The sequence below is a fragment of the Gekko japonicus genome, unplaced genomic scaffold (genome assembly GCF_001447785.1).
Source record: "Gekko japonicus isolate JY-2015 unplaced genomic scaffold, Gekko_japonicus_V1.1 scaffold548, whole genome shotgun sequence".
In the NCBI taxonomy this organism is placed as follows: domain Eukaryota; kingdom Metazoa; phylum Chordata; class Lepidosauria; order Squamata; family Gekkonidae; genus Gekko; species Gekko japonicus.
Genome location: NW_015169791.1, coordinates 300659 through 325648, shown reverse-complemented (window position 1 = coordinate 325648; position 24990 = coordinate 300659).

The window sequence follows — 24990 nt, the reverse complement described above, 5'->3', positions numbered from 1 at the left end:
CTGGCACTGGGCTGGGAGGCACCAGAGAGGGGTGGTACTTAGGGCAGCAGGAGCAGGAGGGAGTTGGGACCTGGGAGGGAAAGACTCTTCCCCCTACTCTCTGAACCGCTGCTATCAGAGGATTTCTCTCTGAGGAGTTCTAGCAACTGCTGGTGTCTGGACATTGCTAATGCCATGCTTTCCTCTTGGGAAAGTCCCACGGACAGTGCAAAGGAAGAAGGCTCCAAGACGCCTGGTGATGCCCTGCTGGTGCTGGACTCGGGGGGGGGGCTGGGTTTCATGCTTGGGGACAGGGGTATTTGGTTCTCTGTGAAGGGAGGGCTTCTTCCACCTATTATAAGCACCCCTTCCACTCACTTTCACCTTCATGGTGTTCACTGAGCCCCTGTGCTCAGTTGTGACTACAGGAACACGATGCCTATCTGGTCCCTGATTCCAGAAACCTCCCAAACCCCAACAGCAGACAGCAGATAAGATCACTAGCAGGAGGGGGGGAGAATATAAAGGCACCCAATAACTATGCCCCTGTGTTCAGCGTGAGCACAGGAAGAAGGTGCCAATCTGATCTCTGATTTGAAAAACCTCCCTAACCCTGACAGCAGACAAGATCACTAGCAGGAGGGGGGAATATAAAGGCTCTGTGTTCAGCATGAGCACAGGAACAAGATGCCAATCCAATTCCTGAACTGAGAAACCTGTGAGCCCTGTTCCCTCTAAGCTGAGTTAGTGTGAGCTAGATCAGTTTTTAAGCCTCCGACTCACACATTTTTGTCTTAGCTCAGGAAGGATGGCTCCAGAGCAAACTGATTTCTGCAGCAGCCAAATCGCTGGCTCACAACTTTAATGCCAGTAGCACACAAAGTAGGATTTTTGCTCACAAGACTCCACAACTTAGAGGGCACATTGCCTGTGAGTGTGAGCACAGGAAAAGCAGAACCAGATCCCTGGTGCCAGAAAACTCCCAAACCCCCTCAGCAGAGACCAAAGGAGATCACTAGTAGGAGAGTTGTGGGGCATAGAAAGGCACCCAATAGCTAAGTACTTGTGCTTGGCATGAGCTGAGGAAGAGCAGAACCAGATCCCTGGATCCAGAAAACTCGTAAACCACCACATTAGTAAGCAGAAGAGATCACTAGTAGGAGAGGTGGGGGGGGTAGAAAGGCACCCAATAGTTATGTCCCTGTGCTCAGCATGATAACAGGAAGAGCAGAACCAGATCCCTGGTTCCAGAAAACTCCCATCTCCCCACAGCAGAGAAGACCATTAGCAGGAGAGGTGGGGGGAGGGAAGGCACAATAGCTAAGCCCCTGTGCTGAAACTCAGAGCCCAGAGTCCACTGCACCCTAATCCCAAACACCAGCAACAGATAGCAGATCAAGCAAACAGAAAGCAAAGCAATGAATCAGCTCTGCAACTCTGTGCATCTCTTTTGCTTCACCAGCCAGGAGGAGGGAGGAAAGCTCACTCAATATATAGCCTTCTGAGCCCATAGACCACAATGGCAACTCTGTTATTGGTAGCCATCAGTGTCTGTTAAGCTTTGGAAGGCTCCTATTGGTGTTTCCATGGCTGGAGAATTCCACCTCCACTGTTGCCTTGGAGTTCTGTAAACAATTTAATTGATTGGCGCCAGTCAGTCTCTGCTCACGAACTGCCACAAACCACGCTAAATCTTCATGAAAATTTGTGAGAGTAGACCCTCCACAGGCATTACTTCACAGACCATGGATTGGCCAAATTCATCACAAACTTTCATTTGTGAGCCGGTTCATGCCCATGCGTACCAATCATATCCAAGGTGGCTCTGTTTTGCTCTGCAGCCTTAGGCAAAAGTCCCAAGTCATTTTAATTAAAGCAGATGCAGGACTGAAACAGTGCTTTTTAAAGATGAAGCCAACCAGAGTATTAAAAGTTTATTTATATTCCACAAACAGTATTTTCAGTAATCTGATCAGTAGGTTACACAATGTGCTGTTTGTTGCAATATATTTCTTAAAGGATCAGACCTTAAGGATGCACAAAATCCTAAGATCAGAGTAAGGTCATTTGGCTCAAGAAGTAGGTTTAGTCAAAGAATAAATTAAGGTCATTTCATTCCCCAAAATAAAGAAAATTTACTGAATCTAGGTGGAACATCAAAGAACTGAAGAGCAACTGACACAAAGAATCAGCCTAAATCTGAGAAACAAAGATGCCAGCTGCCGTATCCTACATGTACTTCAGGAAGGAATAAAAACAGGCTATGTAACATGGACTCGCATCAAGGCATAAACTGAACAGAGGTACGATATATCTAATTCAGCACCAGTGCCTATGGGCTCCCTGGTTTGTACCGAGCTCATAAAGGAGAATATCAATGAACCACCAGTTCACTGAGAACTGAACGCTGATGCAGACTTTCTCCCTCCTGTTCTTTGCTTACAAATGTTGCTTGCTAGAGCCCTTCATTAAAATGTTTCTGGCCTTAGCAAAACTCCATCGGTTCTCCTTCATGTGCTTCTTTCTCAATAGCAGGAGATGAAGACTTGTTCCTTTTTAAAAAGTAAGATTTTCTTTTTCTTTTTTAAATCACCACAAAAAATGCCATCTACTTTTCCTTGACTCACAGCTGCAGAACAACTGTTGTAGGCAATTTAACAGATGCAGGATCAATGCTATTAAACACACGTGAAGCTGCCCTATACTGAATCAGACTATCACAGTCAGTAGTGTCTACTCAAATTGTCACTGGCTTTCCAGGGTTGCAGGCAGAGGTATTTCACATCACTTATTACCAGATTCTGTGATTCAAAATTCCAGGGATTGAATCCAGGACATTTCAAGCAGATGTGTTGCCACTGAACCACAGCCCCTATGTTTCCCTCTGTATAATGGCACAAAGAGCCATTTTACCACCCATACTTCATTTGGAGGGGCAGAGGAATCAGACTGCAGCTAGCCAATGAGAAGCTAAAAGGAAGATGCCTATAAAAGGGAAATCCTCCTTTTGACAGTAGGTACTTGCCTGAGGAGCTATCATTTCATGGCACAAATTCTGAGCTTGGAAGGGAAAATGAGAACCTGTTTTGGGTAGGATTCCCCAATACTGGCAACCACATTAGGCAGTCATTTAGGAACCAGCACTGGGGAGGGGGGGGAAATGAATATTGTGCAGTTCTTAAACTCTAGCTGAACCCATTTTCTTGTGCATGGCATCTTCATTTCAGAGGAGGGGGATGACTCATTGTATCCCAAAATGTATCTGACTGAGTCTATCCAGGGGTTGAATGACCCCTCTCAAGAGACCCAGACAAACTCACCCACTGAGTTCCACAAGGGTGCCATTGGACTATGGTTAAGGCCCTTCACCCATATGTGTTCTTGTGAGCTGTGTCTTGAAAGGGCAGTGATATTTGATAATACAGTTCATGCTAAATGTCACAGATGCTGGGAAACAAAAAAGAGATCCTGGTCAATAAAATGCACTCTGAACTGTAGGCTGTAAAATTACCACTTCCGTGATATAGTTTTTTAAAAGCACCTACCAAGTTTCTAAAACAAAGGTCACTTTGATTTGAACAAAATTCAAAATCAAATTTTAGTGCAAAATGTTAGATACCATATCAATATCTATAGCTTTAACATGAGAAAGGGTGATATTACAGCATGTGCACAGATCATTCGAGACTCTCACTTATTTAAAATTCTTAGAAAAAGCAACTGTACTGTGGTTTTCCTTTGCTCGCCTTCATGTTATCAACTCCTACATTTTCCCATAGATTTACAATTTAGAATCTGCTCATATTCATGTTACTGACCCAAATTATGCTTCTGTTCCACTACTCTTTATGTATTTTAAAACAGTGGGCCCAGTTTGCTGCTGCCTTGACTATCTCATTCTATTAAGCTTGCTTCATGCTTCTTACATTCTATTAAACCTGGATGTCTTTTCAGCCAACAGAGATTCTGAGTGAGTGAAAAACAGAAATTAATTGAATCCAAGATGTTGCAGTCTCATCGTTCAGATGAGAGATGGGCATTCACAGCCCTGCTGAAGTGAACTAATAGCATAGCTGCAGCAAAGCAAAACAAAACCGTGGAACGCAGAAGAGCAGATGTCTACAAGAGGAATTATTCCCCAGTTTTGTCATTACTGAACTGTCCAGTCTCATGATGTCATTAGTGATCATGGAAGGATTGTAAAAGGGATAAGTTGCAGTCAGCACATCTGTTTGGATAGCTTAACTTCACAGGGACAGCAGGTGGACAGCACCACAGCCATGGCTGAGAGAAGACAGGGCTTGTACAGTCTTCACTCCCTGTTTGACTTTTTGAGAGAAGAAAGCTGAAAGCACAGCTGTAGAGCAAAGAACCTCGCTTGTTGAATAATTTTAGTGACTTTTACAAGGATCCCTCCAACTTTGTGTTCAAAGAACACCAATTATCAGGGGTGGGTGAATCTTCAAATTGGAATTACATCACAAATTATAAGCAGCATCTACAAATGCTTGGAAAAGCATTGCCTTTGATAAACAGTTCTAACCTGGCTGTGGTGTTGTTTTCTTTTAAAAAGCACACACATGTATTCTCATACTGATACCCGGGAAATGTAAAATGAGTGTAGGAGAAGGCAGAATATCACCTAAGCACACCTGTGCAATCCTCCCTTTCTTTTTGAGTTGTCCATTCATCACAAAGATACCATCATCCACAAAGATAGCACATTGATATTTATTTATTTATGTATAATTTCAATTTATATACTGTACTTCTCTGAGTTCACAGAGCTCAGGGTGGTTAACAACATAATATTGTACAATTTAAAATACAAGGAATTAAAATAGCTAAAAACGGCATCGTATGGCATTAAAACCAACAAATTTACAGATTGCATCACTCTCTCGCAATAAACGAAAGATGGCGGAGTGGGGGGAGGGAGTGCCAGATACAATGGTACACATTGCTGGTCTCAACCAAAAGCCTGGTGGAACATCTCTGCCTTGCATGCCCTGAATGTTATTTGGCAGAGAGTTCCACTAGGTAGGACTGGTCGAGGACAGCCAGATGTCTTTAGGGCTAGGGATCACCAGTAAGTTGTTCTCAGCAGAGCATAAAGCTCTTCAGGGGACATACCAGAGGAGGTGGTCCCAAAGATATGTGGGTCCCAGACCACTCAAGGCCTTAAAAGTCAATACCAAAACCTTGAACCTGACCCAGTACTCCACTAGGAGCCAGTGCAGCTAGTGCAGCACAGGTTGAATGTGTGCTGTCCATGGGTTTCCACCAGGACCTGTGCCACTACATTCTGGACTGGTTGGATTTTCTGGATCAGTCTCAAGGACAGGCCAGTGTAGAACAAGTTACAGTAATTTACTAACATGGACCTCCTGAGCACAGCAGCTATAATTTTGACATTGTTTACATTGACATTTACAAGAAGCTCAGCTCCAACAACAACAATCAGGAAAGTTTCACCTAGACCAAGTATGACATTAGAGTAATCCACTTCAGAGCATGCACCAATCATAGTTTCCTGCATTGGCTCCCTAGTTTGATGAGAGCAAAACTAGCTTGAAATACACTACCTTTTAAACTGCAAATAAAGAAATAATTTGAGGAAAACTCACAATAAAAATGAGTCTTATGAGAAAATGAACAAGCAATATGAGACTACTGCAGCATAACAACGTTATGCTCTGGGAATCACAATTTCCCCCCATACCTGCCATAGATTAGGCATATAAATAAAATGTATGAAAAGGATGCTATATAAACCTGCCTAATATGTTTCCTGCCGTGTAACAGGCTTCTAAGATGGGGTGTGACCAGAGGTGTGAGCCACAGGCAAGAGCCAAAGGGATCTTAGACCTTGCTTCTCGGCCCACGGCTTGCAGCCTGTGGCAGTGAGTAGGCCAGCCCAGCTCAGGATGTTATTAGTGTACCCTGAGGTTGGTGTGTTTTTGTCTGTCTACACCTTATTTTTGTATTTTTACAAGCCACTTTGGGTCCCCATTGAAAAGTGGAGTAAAATATCTAAATAAAAATTAAAATAAAAAATGAATTTTCAAACTCTCTTTTGAGGTCTGAGTGTGTGTTTTTTCAGAGCAAGGAATGGTTTGGAGGCAGACATGTGATATAAGAAAGAGATAGAAGAGAGCCATACAAAGAAAAATGGATGGAGGGAATGAAGATGAGACAGGCAGCCAGGAAGGGCACAGGAATAACAGAACTTTCAGTAGGCCTATGGCATGCGTGGATCAGTTCCCTCTACAGAAATAAATGGGAAGCACCAAGTACAAACCAGTTTGATTTGTGATCCTTTTTCAGACATAGTTCTACAAGCCCAGGGATGAAACACTGGCTTTGAAAAACAGCACCTGGCACCATATTGTGCAAGAAACTTGGCACATGAGGAATAGCTGTGCTTTGCATCTGGCATTGATTATGTTAGTAGCAACTCCCTGATCAGGAAGAAATCGTTTTCTTCCTGAGCCTGAACCAGGGGCTGTTTTATGCCTATTGATTTCAATGCCTCTGTTGAATTCAAAAGAAAGAGTACCACAGCTATACTTGGGGCAGTTCTGTGGTGGTAAATTAGTTCATTTCTGTGCAAATCATCAATACTTGAGACTCAAGTTGGTAGATGAACACGGTCCATATCAAGCCTGCTCCTGCTCCTTATTCCTGCCTTCTTGGTTTGAATGAATGCTTCCCCTTTCAAGAGATCAATGATGACCTTGCTCCAGTCTCTGTTTGGCAGGCTCAGTGGCAACAATGAATACACCTTAAGTGCAATAAAAAAAGCGGTAATGGGCTGAACTACTTTTCACTCAAACAGTTTCTTCCTCACACAAAAGCAGCCCGTTTCATTTTCAGTAACCCCAACTCTTCTTTCCTGCTTTTAAAAATTAAATTACCAAGAAGGAAAGATGTTTCATTTCTGCTGCCTACAGGATACAGGTATATTAAGGCTCTAACTGAATCCTACAACAAGGCTATTTTAGTATTTAATTACGCAACTTGTCGTACTTCATTAGCCATACACTATTGAGGTACGGCAGAAGTAAGTGATTCATTGCTGACACATGGCATTTCATGAGCAGTCATTAATTAGTAAGCTGAGGCTTGGACATAAATTGGTGAGGAGCATCAGCAAATGGAACTTTAATCAGTTCTCTCACTCTCCCATTCATTGAAGCCTCCATAGTTTTCAGCATCTGATCTCCCATTCAAATTCAATCTTCATCAGAATAACAAAAGAACCATACTTTCAACAGCTGTATATCCGCATACCACCATTGATTTCTTTGAAATTAAGCTGATTTGTCTTATAGGAAAGGAGCTGGCTCTATGGAAATAAAGAAAAGAGAGCCAGACAAGTTAAACTTGAAAGGAAGGTCAGCCTGCCAGATAAAATTTAGGAGGAAAGTGGAAAGTCATCACTTCTATCATTTATTTATTTAGACAATGTATCCACAACCTCTGCAGAGCCCTGCTCAAGATGGTTTCACAAAATAAATATGAGTCCAATAAAAGCATAAAAACAACCATAGAAGCATCAATATTGAAACCATTGACTAAGCCATAAAAACATTAAGGAGCCTAAAATATTATTTATAAAACTGTCCTTGGACTAGAAGCAGACCATAAGGTCAACTTAGGAAAAAAATGAATACCTCAATTAAAATCCTGGGTAAAGAAAAATGTTTTGACCTGGTACCTAAATGATAATAAAGCAGGCACTAGGTGAACCTCAGGGGGGAAGATACTTCAAAGATGAGGTGCCAGCATTGAAAAAGCCCTGTCTCTGGCTAATATGGGCAAAAATCATTCCATATTGGGCTATGCTTTGCCCTGGTTTCATGCCAAGTATATCTACTGCCTGATGGGACTTCTATGCTGGTGGTTATTAAAGCTTTCTCCAGATTGCCTTGACTGCAAATCCCATGGCTGACTCACTTACTGCTCCAAGTCCTCTCAGAAGTCCAGAAAGGCCCAAGCCACTTTGAACTTTTTAGGCCCCTCGGCATAATAAAAATGAGAAATGGCTGCACATGAAACAAGGTGCCCCAAAACGAATAATATGAGCCATATTGATTTTTTTAATTGTCTTTCACTAAATACACCTCTTATTTGCTTAAATTTGCTGTCTGTTCTTGACTAAGGGAGGATGAGGATGGGTCTGAGACCTGTGTGGGGTGCAGGGTCAGCAAGGGCTTACAGTCCATAGCTGGGTCAAGTAGTAAAGGCATATACAAACATGGAGTTAGGAATGTTGCTGACTCACAAGAGTTTTATTTGACCTTCCTGGTTGCAAAGTTTCCTTGGAGATGTCCAGGAGGCTCTTTCCTCACTCCTTCTCACCTCCCTTTACCTGTTCCCCCACTTATTACAGTACAGCCCCATCTCCCACGTCCCAGCTCAGCACACATGGTCAGCTATTTGCAGGGCTCCTACTGTCATGATCCTTACAGGTCCCCTTGCTCAGCCAAGGATGTATTTCCACATCTTGGGCGGCATACCCCAAGCAGGGCCGGCTCTTCAATAAGGCGGGGTTAGGCAGTTGCCCAGGGGTGCCACCATAGAAGAGCGCCCTGCTGGCCTGCCGTCCCACCCCCTCCCCACCCCTCGCCAAAAGCCGTGCTTCAGAAGGACGCTGGCCTGCCGCCCTTCCCAAGTCACAATGACCCAGCTGGCCTTGCAAGACAGGGCAGCGCAGTGCCCTCAGCAGGGCCAGAAAGCCAGGCTGCACAGACTACCATGCATCCAGGTGCTACATTCGTCCCTTCTCTCCCCTCTGGCTGTAATTTCTCAGGCGCTTAGGAACAACGCCAGGAGAAGGAGCTACCAGCTAACACTGCAGGAGAACCCGAGGGAGGACTCCCTCAGAGGTAGGAGCTGCTTGGGGCCTCGTGCCTCTCCGAGCCCGGTAAGTGCGGCACCCTCACCAGTCTCCTCCTCCTCCTCCTGGCAGGTTTTTTTTTTCCAATGGAGTGGCACAGTCTGCCTCGCCTGGCACAGGTGTCTCCTTTCAGGGGCACCTTATTTTAACTCTTGAGCTTGGCGCACGCGGGAAGGAGGGAGGGCGGTGGTGGGGGGCTCTGGTGTGGGTTGTTCACAGAGCAGCTATTTGGAGAAACTGATGCCCACCCCCCAGCCTCCTCTCCTACCTGCCCGCCCTGCATCTCCCCCCTCTCTCCCCCTTTTTTCTGGCTTCTTGCCATCCTTATTTTTGTGCCCCGCTTCTAATTGCTGGTGTGTAGGCTTGCATGTGCAAATTAGTATGTGTGTTTGCCTTTGTGACCTTAGAAGATGGGGGGAGAGCCTGCCCTCCTCAAGAAATCCTGCTTCAAAAAACTTCCCAAGAAGAAGAAAAAAGAAATTAAAGACTTCTTTAATTAGTGCAGCAATTAAGCATTCTTGGTTGCATTTTAATCAGCCTGCCCCCCCCCCTCAAAGGTCAAACAGAACGATTTGCAGGCCTTTGATTTTCGGGTTTGTGATCCGGATGCCAGAGAGCAGACAAGGTCAGATGTGATCAGTCCTGCTGGGTTGCTGGGGGGGGGGGGAGACGTGCGGGGGGGGGAAACCCCTCCCAAGCACGAAACTTTACAAAGACGTCCTCCAAGATAAAAGTTAACCAGGTCTCTCCCCAGACTCACTTTCCCAAAAGGGTGTTTTTAGCTGGGCAAGCAGACACGTGAAAGCAAGACATTCAGGAGTGGTGTTATTCTTTCATGTGAAAGTACAAGGAGCCTGACAGGCAGAGACCTCTACACGGATGGCAGAGGACTCGTGTAACCTCATTTACTCAGACTCAAAGTTGTGGGATTTACTTCCGAGTAAGAACGTTGCAACTTTACAGCCCGAGTCCTTGCAGGCGATAATTGGCAATAAATCCAATAGTACTAACACCCAAGTAAATGTGGGTAGGATTTGCAGCCCAAACAGGCATCAAAGCCCAAGTATTTCAATTTTCAGTGCTTAAGAGAGAAAGATAAGGCAGTCCTGGAAGCTTCTCAGTTCTTTGCAAACAGGGAAAAAAAAGACATCTCCAGTTTTTCAAGGGGTCTTGCAGTTACACACTGTTGATGCCCTTCCACTGAATCCAGTTTTCCCTGGACTCTCATACAGACTACAACCTTGAAATTACATTCTTTTTTTTTTTTTTGGACTGGTCAGGTTTTTAAAAGTTATATATATATATATATATATTTAAATCATATCCTGTTTTTAAAGCAGGTGGCCCCTTTGAATTATTTGAAGTTTTTCCTGACCACCAAGTCTGTCTTTTATACTTAAAAATTATACCTATCAGCATGTTTAAAATAGTATATAATTTGACCAGTTGGATTACAAAATACTTGTTGAAAAAATCCATCTGAACAAACAGGAGGGATGACAGAGCCAGTCTTAAACAATTTGAACTGTCCTTGATTTCCGTGGGAAAACCAAGCACGTGCTTAGATCTTTAAAAAACTGAGCATTTATATAGTGCTTTATTCACTCGTTGGCTGAGTTCAGACTGGCAGTCTGCCCCAATATAGGCGCATGTGAGGAACATTTCACAAGCGGATTAAAGGGGCCATTTACACAGGCACATCTGTCCGGCATTCCCCACCCGTACTCAACCAGTCTTGTAGTGCTTGCCCCCTGGGTTTAAAAGATACCTGGTGAAAGTGGTAGCAAACCCTGGAGAGCCTGTTTATCCCACTTCATTCTGCTTCCCGAAAGTGTGGACGCTAACTGCTAAAAGCTGGGAACAGCCCACGTTAATAATGTGTGCCAGCTGTTTACGTTGACTGACCTCCTAGCCTCACTCTGGCACCAGGAAGGTGCAGGTGATTGCCTTGACGAGGGGGTAGTGATGTGGCTGGATGTGCCTATGGCCCACAGAGGCCGGATCCTGCCCTATTTGCTGCTGCGCCTAGGTGCCTAGGTGTCTGCTGCAAGGAAAACGCCGCTTACAGCCGTGCCTCTGGGCCAACAGTGTGAACGCTCCCTTATGCCTTCTCCTGGTATGCTCCCACATCAGTTGGCGCAGTGTGACCGGGAAAACCCAGAACAGTTTGTTCTGGCTCTTTTTTGCAATGACTCCCTCCCGCTTCAAACTGCCAGTCTGAACTCGGCCATTCATACCACAACTTGTATCCATTCAGAATTATTTACCCTCATGTTGCACTTAAAATCAATGGGATTTATATGAATTCCATGGGACTTATTCTAACCTAAGGTGTGTTCAGGTTGCAGGATAAAGCACTCAGCTGTGGCTACATAGTGCCTATGGATTCTAATATTTTAACAATCTTGATACATACATCACAAGAATTAGTATTCTCCCCATTCTAGTAATCCAGGTCAATTATAATCATTTCAACACTATTATCATTGCAAAAAACATGCAAGGTTCTAGAGTCAGGTTATAGATCTTTCCTTTGCTCCTTGCTATTCAAGGTCTAAACCCATTTATCTGGACTTACAGATTTCAGCATGACTTATTTTAGTGAGCTACTTCAATGCTGATTTTCTGTTCAGACATGCCTTCCACAATTCATTTATCTATACTCTGTTTTCCTCCCTCAATGGGGATCCAAAGCAACTTACAACATCATTTCCCCCCTCCATCATTCCATGATGGAAAACCATGTGTGCAGGTCATGCTTGTGGTGGAGAGTGCCGTCGAGTCACAGCTGCCAGTGCCTGCCCTCACAGCACGACCCCGGGATTCCTTGGAGGTCTCTCATCCAAATACTAGCCAGGGCCGACCCTGCTGAGCTTCCGAGATCTGCCGCGGCTGGGCTATCCAGGCTTCCAGGCATCAGGTTTCAGAGGGCGGCCATGTAGATTTGGAGTTTTTCATTCTTCCTAAAATGCATTTATGTTTGAAAATTGGTGGGTGCAGGGGGGGGGGGGGGTGCCAGAAGGTAGCCTCGCCTAGTGTGCAAAAAAAACCCAAACCCTGGCACCAGCCCTGACCCCAAGCCAACCAGCCTTGCCCCAACCACCCTTTGCATAGCCAGTCCATAGTTACTGGTTTCCCTCTCTTCGTTCCCTGAGTGTTGGTATTTGGCAGCTTAGCCAGGAGAACCACTGTCTGCCCCTGTTTTTCAGTAGTGGTGGCTGTCTGACTGGGCTGTGTGGTTGCCTTGCCACAGTGGCTGCGGCCCAGTTCTCACAACACATGAGTTTTTTGCAAAGTAGGTACAAAGGCAAAACTTTATTCAGACCATGGATCAGAGAAAGAAGATGAGGAAGCTTTGTGTGTATTTCGTATATATTCAAGGAACATGAATCTTAAACATATTTACTTGGAAGTAGGTGTCATTTGTTTTTAGTAGAAGTTATTACCCCAAAAAACTGTGCATGTATCAAAGACTATGAAAATACCTTGAAATTGATGGGCAATCAGAAAACAGCTAATCAGTGTGATTCAGAGTTTGCTGATGGACTGTTTTTACAGTGGATGGATCAGCTGTAAAGACAGCAGGATGAAGGCCAATGCGCTTCTTCCCTCTTTTGGTGTAGTGGTTAAGTGCTTGGACTCTAATCTGGGAGAACCGGGTTTGATTCCCCACTCCTCCACTTGCACCTGGCTGGATGACCTTGGGCAAGCCATAGTTCTGTCAGAGCTGTCCTTGAAAGGGCAGTTTCTGACAGAGCTCTCTCAGCCCTAACTACCTCACAGGGTGTCTGTTGTGGGGAGGGGAAGGCTAAGGAGTCTGTAAGCCGCTCTGAGACTCTGAGTGAAGGGCGGGGTATAAATTCTCTTCTTCTTTTCTTCTTTTGGAGAAGATGTTGCTTCTGCATGTTTCATTTGAACAAAAGGGAAGCTAAGATAGTTGTTTTTCTTGATTTAAAGAGGTCTACCAGTATAAAATCTGAGGACCCCTGCCTGAGTTACTTTTTTATACAGCCTTTTATTTCTAGGTAATTAGTTCAAATCTTGCCCAAGACATTATCATCACTGCATGAAGCTACCCAAAGTGATTATCTCCGGTTCAGCTTTTGTGCAGGCAGCTGTTTATCATTATCACAGTGGGCATCAATTGGCAGTTATAACCCAGCAAAGATTTAATGGACATGACTGCACTGCTTCCTTGGGGCACAGAGATGCTTTTGGGGGGGAAGAAATGAAACTCATTGGTGGGGTCAACTATGGCACCAAGTCAGCAATGCACTTTAAGCATGTTGTTTGACTCCCTGGATTTCACAAAAGTCAAAGGACAGGTCTAAATGAACACTGAATTGAAGGATCACGTGTGGAGGAAGCCTGAATACCCCACTATTCAGGATGTCTGCATCTGAACTCTAGCACCATTCTCAAAAGATCATGGGAGAAAGGATTGGTTCTCTGGGATAAAAGCCATACTGGTGACTTTCACAGAGTTGCTTTGTTGCCTTTCTGTTTCTACAGAGCATAATGTCTTCATTTTATGCTTGCTTTCACAGGTTTAAAAGTGATGTAACAGGCAAGTGGCAGGGGTTTAATTCTTCAACACAAGGATCAATTTTGTGCAAGGCCATCATTGAATTTTCTGAATTAAATGAAACAAGTGTTTCCCCATCCGGTGCAGTCCAGGAGGCCCACAAGGCATCGATAAGGAAGGAGATCATTAGTTATACTGCTAAAAAGCATAAGGACTATGATCAGCTCCCTAATTACTCACAAAGAAATAAACACCACTTGAGTTTGTCGGCACCATAGCAACTCCATAATTAATGTTCAATTGAGATGGCACTTAAAGCCCAGCTTAAAGTCGTGAGTGTTGTAGAAATAATATGACATTACTTCCTGGAACAGATAAACATTCCCCGTGCAGAGCTCTACAGTTGTTATGTGTCCTCCAGTTGGGATCTACACCTGGGGCTCGTACACCCTAATCAATTGCTGTCTGCCACTCTGTATCACTGCCAACTGTCCTTGAGCCCAGAACAAGCCATATCCATGGTCAGATTTCATGTGCACACCCTGGGACTGAAAACTACTATCCCAATTCACAGATCAAGGAAGATGTAAAGGCAGAGACAGCCCTACTGAGCTCAAGCCAGACTGGCAAGAGTTAGTTCCAACCAAGGTAGTGGCTAGACAAGACAGCCTGATCACCAGATAGCCCTGAATGCATAAGGGCAGGGAAGAGAAGTTAAAAGACCAACAATAGTGGGATCATAGGATTGCACTGTAGGTCTCTTAATTAACTAAATCATAATAAACACAACAATACTTACCTTTAAAGCAACCAAAGCATATCACATACATCACCTAAATTTAAGATAAAGCAGAAAGGGAGGCCCAACAAAGGACCATATTGATTGCCTACCATCTGCAGCCCACAACCATTTTTCCTCACCTGTAGAAGAGGAGGTTTACTTAGAGCAGATGTCAGGCACAGTGGTAGTGCCACTTCTGGGTCATGTGGGCAGTGACACAGACACGTTGCTGGAGTTGGATGGGCCTCCCTGCTGCTCCTGGTAAGTCCCCGCCATCCCCCAATAACAATACAATGAAATCATGAAACCAATAGCATCAAAATATTAGAGAAGTTCTTAGACGAATTCTGGGGATAAGATGAAAGATGGTGCACTTCAGATTGGCCTTCAAACAAAATCTATTGGTGTATTCTCATTATTAAAAGTTTGGCACATTGAGGCTTTCCAAATTTCTTTGTAATGACATTTGGCTTCGAGTACACAATGTTCTTATGGATATATATACAATTTTCCTCTCTTTAAAAGGGATATTTATATTGTTTCACTTGTTCTATAAGAAAGAACATATCGAGAAGAAAGCTCTGTCATAAGGATGCAGTATATTTATTGGCCTTGTCCCCTGAAGCTAGTTTATATTCCCCTTAGCCTCTTATTTAGGAGCTAGATTTTTATTAGCAATCATATGTTTGTATATGAACAGTACATCACACCTCACCTTGGTTCTTTCTTCTCTGTCTTTTTAAATATTATATTTTGTTTTACTCACAAGAAGAAGAAAAAAACTTCCCTTATTCAATTGCCTACTTCAGCTTATTCGTACACGATGCAATGAGAAGGCTACACTAGTATGCCGGCTGTCTCTCATGCACACTCTCTGAGATGGGGCCTTTTTTCAGTGGTTTCCTTGTTGCCACTATCAGTTCAGCACGGTGGCAAAGGGGCTTCCACATGATGGGTTTCCCCACATTTTTCTGGCCCTGGTCCTGGTGTCAGCCACCATCACCATGCCACCATAGGGCTGTGAAGATATTTGTCGTGCACATTTAATAAGGAGCACACCAGTTCTAAAGACTTTGTAGGAAGGACCTGTATGAATTGTGCTGTCCTGTGAACCTGAAATTCTCATCACAGCCTAGGGTTGCCAGGTCCATCTTCGTCCCCAATGGGGGACTTTGGGGGGGTGTTCCCGGAGGGGATGGGGCATCCCCAACATGATGATGTCATGGTGGGGACATCCAGGCTCCACGCCCCACCCCCACGGGGATGGTCCTGCTGGCTACGAGCTGTGGCTGGAAGGCCCCAGCCGCCTGATCTCTGAGCAGTAATGCTGCTCAGAAATTGGGCATGCGGGGCCCTTTCCCACCGGCTGCCTGCACTTAAAGGGAGCCCCTTAAGTGCCTGCACTTAAGGGAAGCCAAAAGGGATTCATATACTTTTTTACTTCCAGTTTTTTTATGTTTAGTTTCTAGTTCCTGAATCTTTAATAAAGTTTCATCTCTAAGAATGGTTGTTTGTTTTTTGTAAAATGATGAGACTGAAATAATAGGGAGCGGTGGCGCAGGTGATTAACACCTGCAAAGTGTAACTATCTCGAACTGCTGTCTGGCTGTTCGAATCCCACCGCGGTCAGGGTGAGCTCCCGACCTTAGTCCCAGCTTCAGCCAACCCAGCTGTTCGAAAGCCCTATATGGCAAGTAGATAAATGGGTACCTGGCCTTAGTCGGTCGGGGTGTACCCTCCCCTAGAAGAAGTGGAAGAACTGTGGCTCCAGAATCACAGAAAATTGAATCTATTATTTTGGCTTTAGATGCCGAAAAGGCTTTTGACCGGTAACAACAATGGCGGCGCGGCAGAAGCAGCGGCGAAGGGACAGCCCCCCGGAACAACGACTGGTCAGAGGTCAGCAGCGGCGCAGCGTCATTGGAGAGATTGGAGCCAGAAGGACATAATCCTCATCGCCTGCGTGCAGCCAGCAGGGGCCGCTGTGGAAGCCAGCTAACTGAAGTCCCCCCTCTAAGAAAGAACTGCGCGAAGAGGCATGTAACCGCCAAGAAAAAGACGGAAGGCGAAGCAAGAACATCTGCGGGGGGGGGGAAGCCTTCGGAGGGTATCTGGTCGGGTTCCCATCCCCCTGAATTTGTGGCCATAGTTAGGATTCTAGAAAGTGTGTGCACACACGATACTCTGTAAGCCGCCCAGAGCCCTTCGGGGGTGGGCGGGGTAAAAATCCCATGTAATATCATCATCATCATCATCATCATCATCATCATCATCATTTTGTCTCAGAGTACTGCTTTGTTAGCGCCCCATAATGTTGGTATAGATATGTTATCTTTAGTATTTTCTTTAAAATACTTCTGCAGTTATTTTTCTATTTTTTGACAAACTAGGTCTTTTAATAACAAAGATGTATTCAATAACCAAAAATTCTTATGAACTTTAAAATCTGGAAGTCACAAATTAGCATTAACCCAGACATGGTCAGACCATATTGGGGAGCCTATGTGAGTGGCCAAAATTTTATCAGTTAAAGAAAAGGATGTTAAAAGAAAATCAATGCCTATTTGGCCATTTTGCGCCTCATCCAACCAAGATGGCGAAGTGCATGGACTTCTTGGCATGCCACCAAAAGTCCAGTGAAGTGGCCACCAACTTCATGGCTGATCTCCACAGGCTGGCCATAAACTGTGAATTCCCAGACCTCAAGGACACCCTCTTAACACAGTTTGTCTGGGGCGTCTGTGAACAGAAACTCCGCCGCAAACTCATCAGTACAGACGAACTCAAACTGGACAAGGCACTATGCATGGCCACAGCTTATGAAAAGGCACAACGGGATCACCAGGCCCACTCCGCACACCAGGCCTCCACATCCCCAGTCTCCGATGCCTCAGACAAGGAAGAAATACTCCAGGTACGCTGCCTGGCTCGCTGGAACTTGCGCCCACCGTTTGTGACCACCCCGCTACCCATGAAGACCATTGTCCAAGTGCCTTGTGCCAGCTGCGGTGAAGAGCAAGAACGCCGTTCCTGCCATTTCGGCAACGCGATCTGCCGAAACTGAGGAAAACAAGGCCACATCGCACGAGCCTGCCACTCCCGAGGAAACTGGCATTGTTCAACCACCCACCAGGAATCCGCAGAGCTCCACAATACAGTTGTCCACCAACACCAGGTACTACACTTGCCCCAGGACACCCCTAACAAAATTAAAGTAACAGTGTTAATAGAGGGGGGCCCTTGCTAAATGGAGTTGGACATGGGGTCCTCCATCTCCATCATCTCAGAAGAGACTCTCAGGAGGCTCTGTCCACAAGGGGGTCCCCGCCTAGAACCTGCGGGTTTCACCCTCAGAGACTTCCAGAAGAACCCGGTGGCCATTAAAGGGTGGGGCAAGTTCCATGTGCAGTATAAAAACTTTGAAGGACTTTTAGATTTGTTGGTGGAGGAAGGGCAGCTTACTAGTTTACTGAGTCTGTTGTGGCTTGCTTCCCTGGGGTTCAGGGTGACAGGGTGCATCATGTGTGGCCTACGAACTTCAGCAACGTGTGCAACAAGTTCCCGGCTGTTTTTGATGGGATGCTGGGTCACTACAGGAGTGCAACTACGTGCAGATTGACAAAGAGGCACTGGCAATCGTGGCAGGTGTCAAGAAGTTTCACGACTACCTCTATGGGCAGCCTTTCACCATCGTGACAGATGACAAACCCCTCCTGGGTCTGTTGGCTCTGGATCACTAGACCCCACAGATGCTGTCCCCCAGGGTGTTCCAATGGTCTATCTTCTTGGCCGGCTATCAATATGCACTCATCCACAGGCCTGGTAAAGCGATGGGTCATGCAGATGCACTCAGACGTCTCCCGCTGCCCTCCTGTGACCTGGACCCGGCATCTGTACACCAGATCCTGCTCCTCGAGGTGCTGCCTGCCTGTCCTATACAGGTACTCAACATGGCCCACCACACCACATGGGACCGCGTGCTCTCCCATATTTTGGACTGGGTGGGGAGGGGTTGGCCCACCAGCCGGGTGGGCCCGGAGTTTGCCACGTTCTCCTCACAACGGGATAAACTCTTGGCCCACAAGGGCTGCTTGTTGTGGGGAAGCCGGGTGGTTGTGCCCGCTCCACTGCACTGGTGAGTCCTAGCAGCCTTGCACAAAATGCACCCAGCAATCGTGCGTATGAAGGTGCTGGGCCATGGCTACGTTTGGTGGCCCAGCATGGACAGTGAAATTGAGGATTGTGTTAAACGCTGGCAGACATGCCAAGAGTCCCGGCCGGAGCCCCCCAGGGCCCAGGTGTGTCAGTGGGAGTACTTCCACAAGCCATGGGCCCATCTGCACTTTGACTTTGCAGGTCCATTCCAGGGCCAGATCTTCATCCTGGTGGATTCATACTCCAAATGGCTAGAAGTGGTGCTGGTTCCCTCCACATCATCCCGAGCAGCAATTCGTGGCCTAAGGCGGATCTTCAGCACACATGGCATACCAGACGCCGTTGTAATGGACAACGGGACAGCTTTCGCCTCGTCCAAGTTTTTGTGATTTATGGACTACTATGCTATCCGACACATCTGCTCCACTCCCTTCCACCCTATAACCAACGACTAGGCTGAGCGGATGGTGAGGACAACTAAGGAGTCCCTTCGCAGGATCATCCAGGGAAGCTGAGACCACCGGCTGGCAGCCTTCCTATTCGGCCAGTGGGTAACCCTGAACACAACCACCAGCCACAGCCCCGTGGAACTCCTGATGGGAAGGCGCCTCACAACCCGTCTCGATTGATTGCACCCAGACTGTGCTCCAGAGCACAGCTTGGCCCCAGAGAATCAAGCTGTTCCCCACAGGTTCTTCCCGGGCGACCCCGTCTATGCTCGCAACTTCTCCAGCAGCCCAGCCTGGGTCCCCACCGAGGTTATACGGGTGACTGGGCCTCTATCATATAAGGTATCCACAGAAGATGGCCAGAGGCTCTGCCAACACAGAGACCAGCTCCACAGCCATCTCCTCCCCACTGAACCCAGGATACCCACACCAGAAGACAGTGATGAGGATCTGCTAAGCCCAGAGAAGCCGGAGGCCGAGGAGAACACGCTCACCAGCAGCGCTTTGCCGGAAATCAACGAACAGCTTTCAGGGGCTGCCTGCGGAATGCCAGCAGCAGCTGCTACCAGTGTCCCCGACAATGCCCTGGCGCCACCACCCACCCCCAGTCCGGCAGCAGGGACAGCCCCCACCATGGTTCCTGAACCCGCAGCCCCGTTAGTGGAACCACACTGCTCGAACCATGTGCAACGCCAACCAGCGTACTTAAAGGACTTTGTCAGTTGAAGAGGCTCTGTACTTTGGGGGAAGGGGTGTTACGTATTGAGCCTGAACTGTCCTTACAAAAGGACTGAGTTTGGGATGCATAACAATGGATTGCTAGGATCCTAGAATGGACCAGTAGGGAGACAGGGATCCTAGAGTAAACCAGTTGGGAAACAGTAGAGTGTAAATAGCCTATCTTTGGGAGTGGGGTGTGTTTGGGTGTAACCCTTTTCGGGCATAAACACCTGGCTTCAGCCAGGGATTGTAGTCTTCTTTTGCTGAATCACTAATAAACTATGAGCTGATCTCTTCTATGTGTCTGAACGCAGTATATTTCAAAGAAATAAGATTTGATTTTGATTTGGAGTAAATTTTTTATCTTCAAGAAAGCCTTTTAAAAATATACCTACCATTATGATATATCTCCATGTTGTGTAAAGAAAATCTGATGTTTTTAGAAAAAAGAACAGCTACCCCTCATGATTTAAAGGTTCTGGGAGCTAAATATTCATATTTGAACCAGTGGGATTGAAAAAGTTTTGAAGAGGATGATTTTATATGTGTTTCCTGAAGAAATATCATGTCAGGGCACATTTTAACTAGATTAGCTGTCATTTTTAAAGATTGGTTTTATTGTTCAATCCTCTACAATTAAGGGATAGTACTTTGATATCATTAGTCATCATTAAATTAAATATAGGAATAAATTTCAATAGTAAGTACACTCCATATAAAGTATTGAAAAAGGTTTTTAACACAAACCAAATATAACATTCTGAGATGAATTGGCTTAGGTTTCGAAAGTGTCAGAAAAGGTTGATGAGTATTATTAAGTTAAATATAAGTTAGGTTACAACACCTGTTGTTTGAAAGAATATCAATATTTGACAGTTTAAATTTTCAAAAGCTTGCTATAAAGTTTTACGTTTTTGGTATAGGGATCTTACTCCCTTTATGTGGGGTAGTGGGCAGGTCCAGTTTCTTTTTTGCAGATTTCTTCACAGGTTCAGTTGCAGGCTCCAGGTTAAGACATTTAAGCAGCTTGTTTCCAGAATCAATGTCTTTAACATAATATAGTTTTCCTTGTTGATTTATTCGGAGTGTTTCGACTCCAACCCAGATATAAGAGATATTAGCCTCCCTCAATTTTGTTGTAATTGGTTTTAGATTATGTCTTAATGACAATGTTTCTGATTATAGGTCTTGTAGCACTTGAATCTGTTTGTCTTTGAATGGTAAATATCCTTCTTCACGAACAGCTGCTAATATCTTGCACTTAACATAGAGGTTAGAAAATGAAACAAGGATATCTCGTGAAGGTCTTATATGTGGATTAGCCAAGGAACTGATTCTATATGCATAATTTATACAGAAAGAAATCCCTTCTTCCAAATGAACAACTGAGGTAAGCCAGTCAAAAACAAAACAAAACACAGATCCGAAGGATTTTCTACCTATTCTTCTAAACCGCAGAATTTCAAGTTGTTTTGCCATGAGATGTCTTCAAGTTGTATAGTTTTATTTTTAAGAGCCTCATAATCTTTTTGCAGAGCCCGTATTTCTTGACTGGAGAGCTGTGTCTGCCTTCTGGGTGACCTGGGTTAAAGAAATTTTAAAGTTTTCAAATTAAGCTGCCAAAGGTTCAGTCAGGGAGGAAATCTTGGCTGACATTGCTTCTTCAAATTTCCCAAAGAGATTAGTTATGTCTAATTTTGTTATGGGACCATCTCCCAGATGCATCATAGACGTTGCAGTGGCCATCTTGGCTATGTTTTCAGGTCTGTGCAAATGGTCTTGTTTTTTCCTCTCCCAGTGGAAAATAAGGCATCATCAATCCTGGAGCCAACTTCCCCTTGTGCTTGTTGGACTTGCCCATCACCCAGAAAAAGAGCAAGGCCCAGTTGATGTTGCAGCAACGTGTCTACGTCACGTCCAACATGACCTGGAAGTCTAAATTCTATTCCTCATTTGTTACCACTAAAGCTGATTAACATTATATCATGCATGTAAAGGGTGGAGGTGGGTGGGAGGATCCTTTTACTACTTTGATGGATTATGGGGAAATATTTACACCTCACTTCTGTTCATAACACTAACAAATGTTTGCTGCTATACCACTATTAAATACATTCTAAATAGCCAACCAGGAAAAATGGGGGGGGGATTAGAAGTTGGGATAGAGGAATGGCAGATCATGAAAGGAAAAGAGCAAAACAAAGGAGGAGAAAAGAATTAGTGAAATGAAGGAAAAGACAACAAAGTTTTAATTATTTTTCTACCACACACTAACAGGGGTGCCCCTTTGCAAGATCTTACAATAGATAGAGAGGGTAGCAGTATGACAATAATAATTACAATAGAATTACTGCAAAACGTGCACATATTATAGAATCCAATATAACATCCAGTCAAAATGTAATCAGTCCATTGTTTTAATCTCTTTTCAACAGTGAAGACGTCAAAGATGAAAAGTGAAGACGTCAATGAAGAAAGAATGGACGAACTTCCCCAGAGTTACCACTCGTTTCGAATTTTCTTTTTCATACATAAGATCTCAGCTCTGCATCCGCATAATCACAAAGTTTCCAAATTGGACTCTTTCTAGTTCCTAAATACTTCAAAAGTAGCTCACATCAGGCTCTTAGCCAATATATCTAACCCGGGCTGATCAAGATCTGGCTGAGCAGACAAAATGTGGAACTAAAGGAAGAGGAAACCATGGACTGCTGAACATAACCTTACCAGAAGGCTGCATCCTCGTAATGATTGTAGCTTGCCCTGGCTGCTCTTGCCGTGCTCCAATACTGGCTTGGTTGATGGGTTTAGCACAATCTGAGAAGCAAGGGTTTCCCTCGGTAAATGTTGCAGAAAAGCCCAGCCAGCAGGTCTGAACAACTCCATTTTACTGTGCTTTGCCTTCCCTGCACCCCTAGTGGCTGCAGTGCAGAGCTGCATTAGAAAATGGGAGGGGGAGTAAATGTGTTCCATGACTGAAGCATGACACTGGCTTCAGGGACCCTCCAATTGATTTGGGCCTCTAGAATTTTGCCCCCCCTCCTCAGCAGCCCTGTAACCAGCAAGGTTGTTGTGATGATAAAAAGATGAGATGAAAGGGAATAACCTTCTATGCTGTCCTGAGTTCCTTTCAGGAAGAGTGGGGTAAAAAAAAACAGTAGCATAGGTTAATACTGCATGATATAGTTCCACTAGATTAAAGAGGTTGTTGTTAGTGTAGTATACAAATCATTTAAGGCTTAATCTTTCTTGGTTTCTGTCCCTTTCCCCTTGACTCTCAGTTCACTAAAAGTGATAAACTTACCCTGACCGCTTGGTCTTTGTTAGTTCTTGGAGAAAAAATTTCTGTACTCACAAGGCTTCTTATAGAACACTTAAGGTGTACCACTTTCTACTAAAATGGATCATCACTGAACAATTCAAATTGCAATGGAGGCCTAGTAATGATCTAGAATAATAATCTGCAAGCATCTAGAAGTACATTACAATATCTCGTATAAGCATAAAAGAAAAGGCCCACCTCAAGACAGAGAATTTATGTTTCAGTATTCACATTAAGAGCTGCAGATAGGAGCTCTGGTAGAAAGTGGAGATTTTACTCAGGCTATTAGAGGTTTGGGGAACAAGGCTGCTGTGCCTTAGATTCCTGCTCATGTACAAATTCTTCCTGGTAAGTAGCATTGTTGGTGCTGGCACCTGCTCCCCCAGTTTTCTTTTCCAATCTGAAAACAAAGAGATTTTCACGAGAACACTGTAACATTGGCTTTGATGGACACAGAAGGGTGTAACTTTGCTTAAGACTGCGCTATAAGTGTCCAGATCCCCCTTTTAAAAAATGTGTGATAGATTAAAAATTAATATAAATACAACTTCAAGATATAAAACAATACATACATAATATACAAATAACTATGATTTTACAAAATAAAACCCTACCATGTCTGTTACACAAAACATAATAAAAACACATTCTTTTTTTACTTTGAAGCCTGTTTTAAATCAGTGCAATGCAATTATAATTGTTGATAACTATGTCCCCTAACACTTTGTTCTCATAAAATTAAACGAAACATTTCCAATTAGTTACAAAAGCCGCTTCTTGCTCTTGCTCAGTTTTGCAGGTGAAAGTAGATTGAGTCTATATTATAATAATTGGGAATAACATAATTAACAGGCACCAGTAGAATATCTTTAGCATCTATTGATAGCTCATCACCTATCACTCAGTTTCTCTATGTTGTGATTTTCTCCAAAGCCAATTCCCCTCTTCGTTGGCGCTCCTGCGGGGAACCTGGCACTTTTTTTCATTGTTAGTGGGGGTGCACAGAAATTCAGCATTTCTGGTCCAAGGTTATCTTTTCCATCAAAAATATAACCGGGCACTCGATACCACTGCAACCTGAACTAATATTACTCGATTTATGGAATGCCCCTCATATTCCCAAATGCAGCCAAGACCTCATTTCGACTCTGCTAATAGCTGCTAAGGTGGTTATTGCGAGTAGCTGGAAATCCACCGACAAACTTCTTCTTTCCTCTTGGCGCTTAAAAATCTGGGACTTTTACATCATGGATAAACTCTCTGATGCAGTGGCTTCCTCTACTAATAGTTCATGTTCAAAATCTACTTTATGCACGAAATGGTCTCCTTTTTTAGAATATGTCTTCAATAATGACACCTCTAAATTTGCTGTTCCTTCTCAGTATGTTGCAGTATTTTATTATATGTAATTTTGTGTTGGTCATATTTATACCAAATCCCATTGTTGTTTACTGTACTATTGACTAATAATAAAAAAAATGTTGTGATTTTCTTCTAATAATCTTGAACACTGCCACCACATATGTAAAAAAATTACTTTCTAATATTTGTTAAATTGCTCCTGTATATATTTCATATATCAGAAGTTAGATATCATAAACAAACAATGTGGTAATGATTTTCTAATACAGTTATACACATTGCATCAGCTGGTCTTGAGGTAAATATCTTTTCCCACTCAGAGGCATTAGTTGTTCTATTTACCATTTTCCCCGGCTATGTTTAAAATTAGGTTTGGCAGTAGACTCTATTTCTAACAGACTCTGGTGACACTTTGATAAAAGCCCTCTTGAATCTTTTGAACTGAAGATTAGTTTTTTAAATTGGTTCATGTGGTTCTCAGATGTTGTTCCCTATGGTTTGAATTTATATATTTCCATAGCAGAAAATAGTGAAACCTTACGGGGATATTATTCTACATTATGTCCTGTATTTGTTTCAAAGAGCTACATTGCCCATCTGTTATCACATCAGTAAACCTTGTACTGTAGCATTATATTTTTTCCCAAAAAGAAAAATAAGTACAGTTTCCAGATCTCTCGCCTTGAAATCATCCTTGAAAAGGCAGCCCTGCACTTTCCACTGAATGAAGAACCAAAACAGAACTAATTATTTTTGAAACTTAATAAATAAAAAATTATATAGTCTACTTAATCC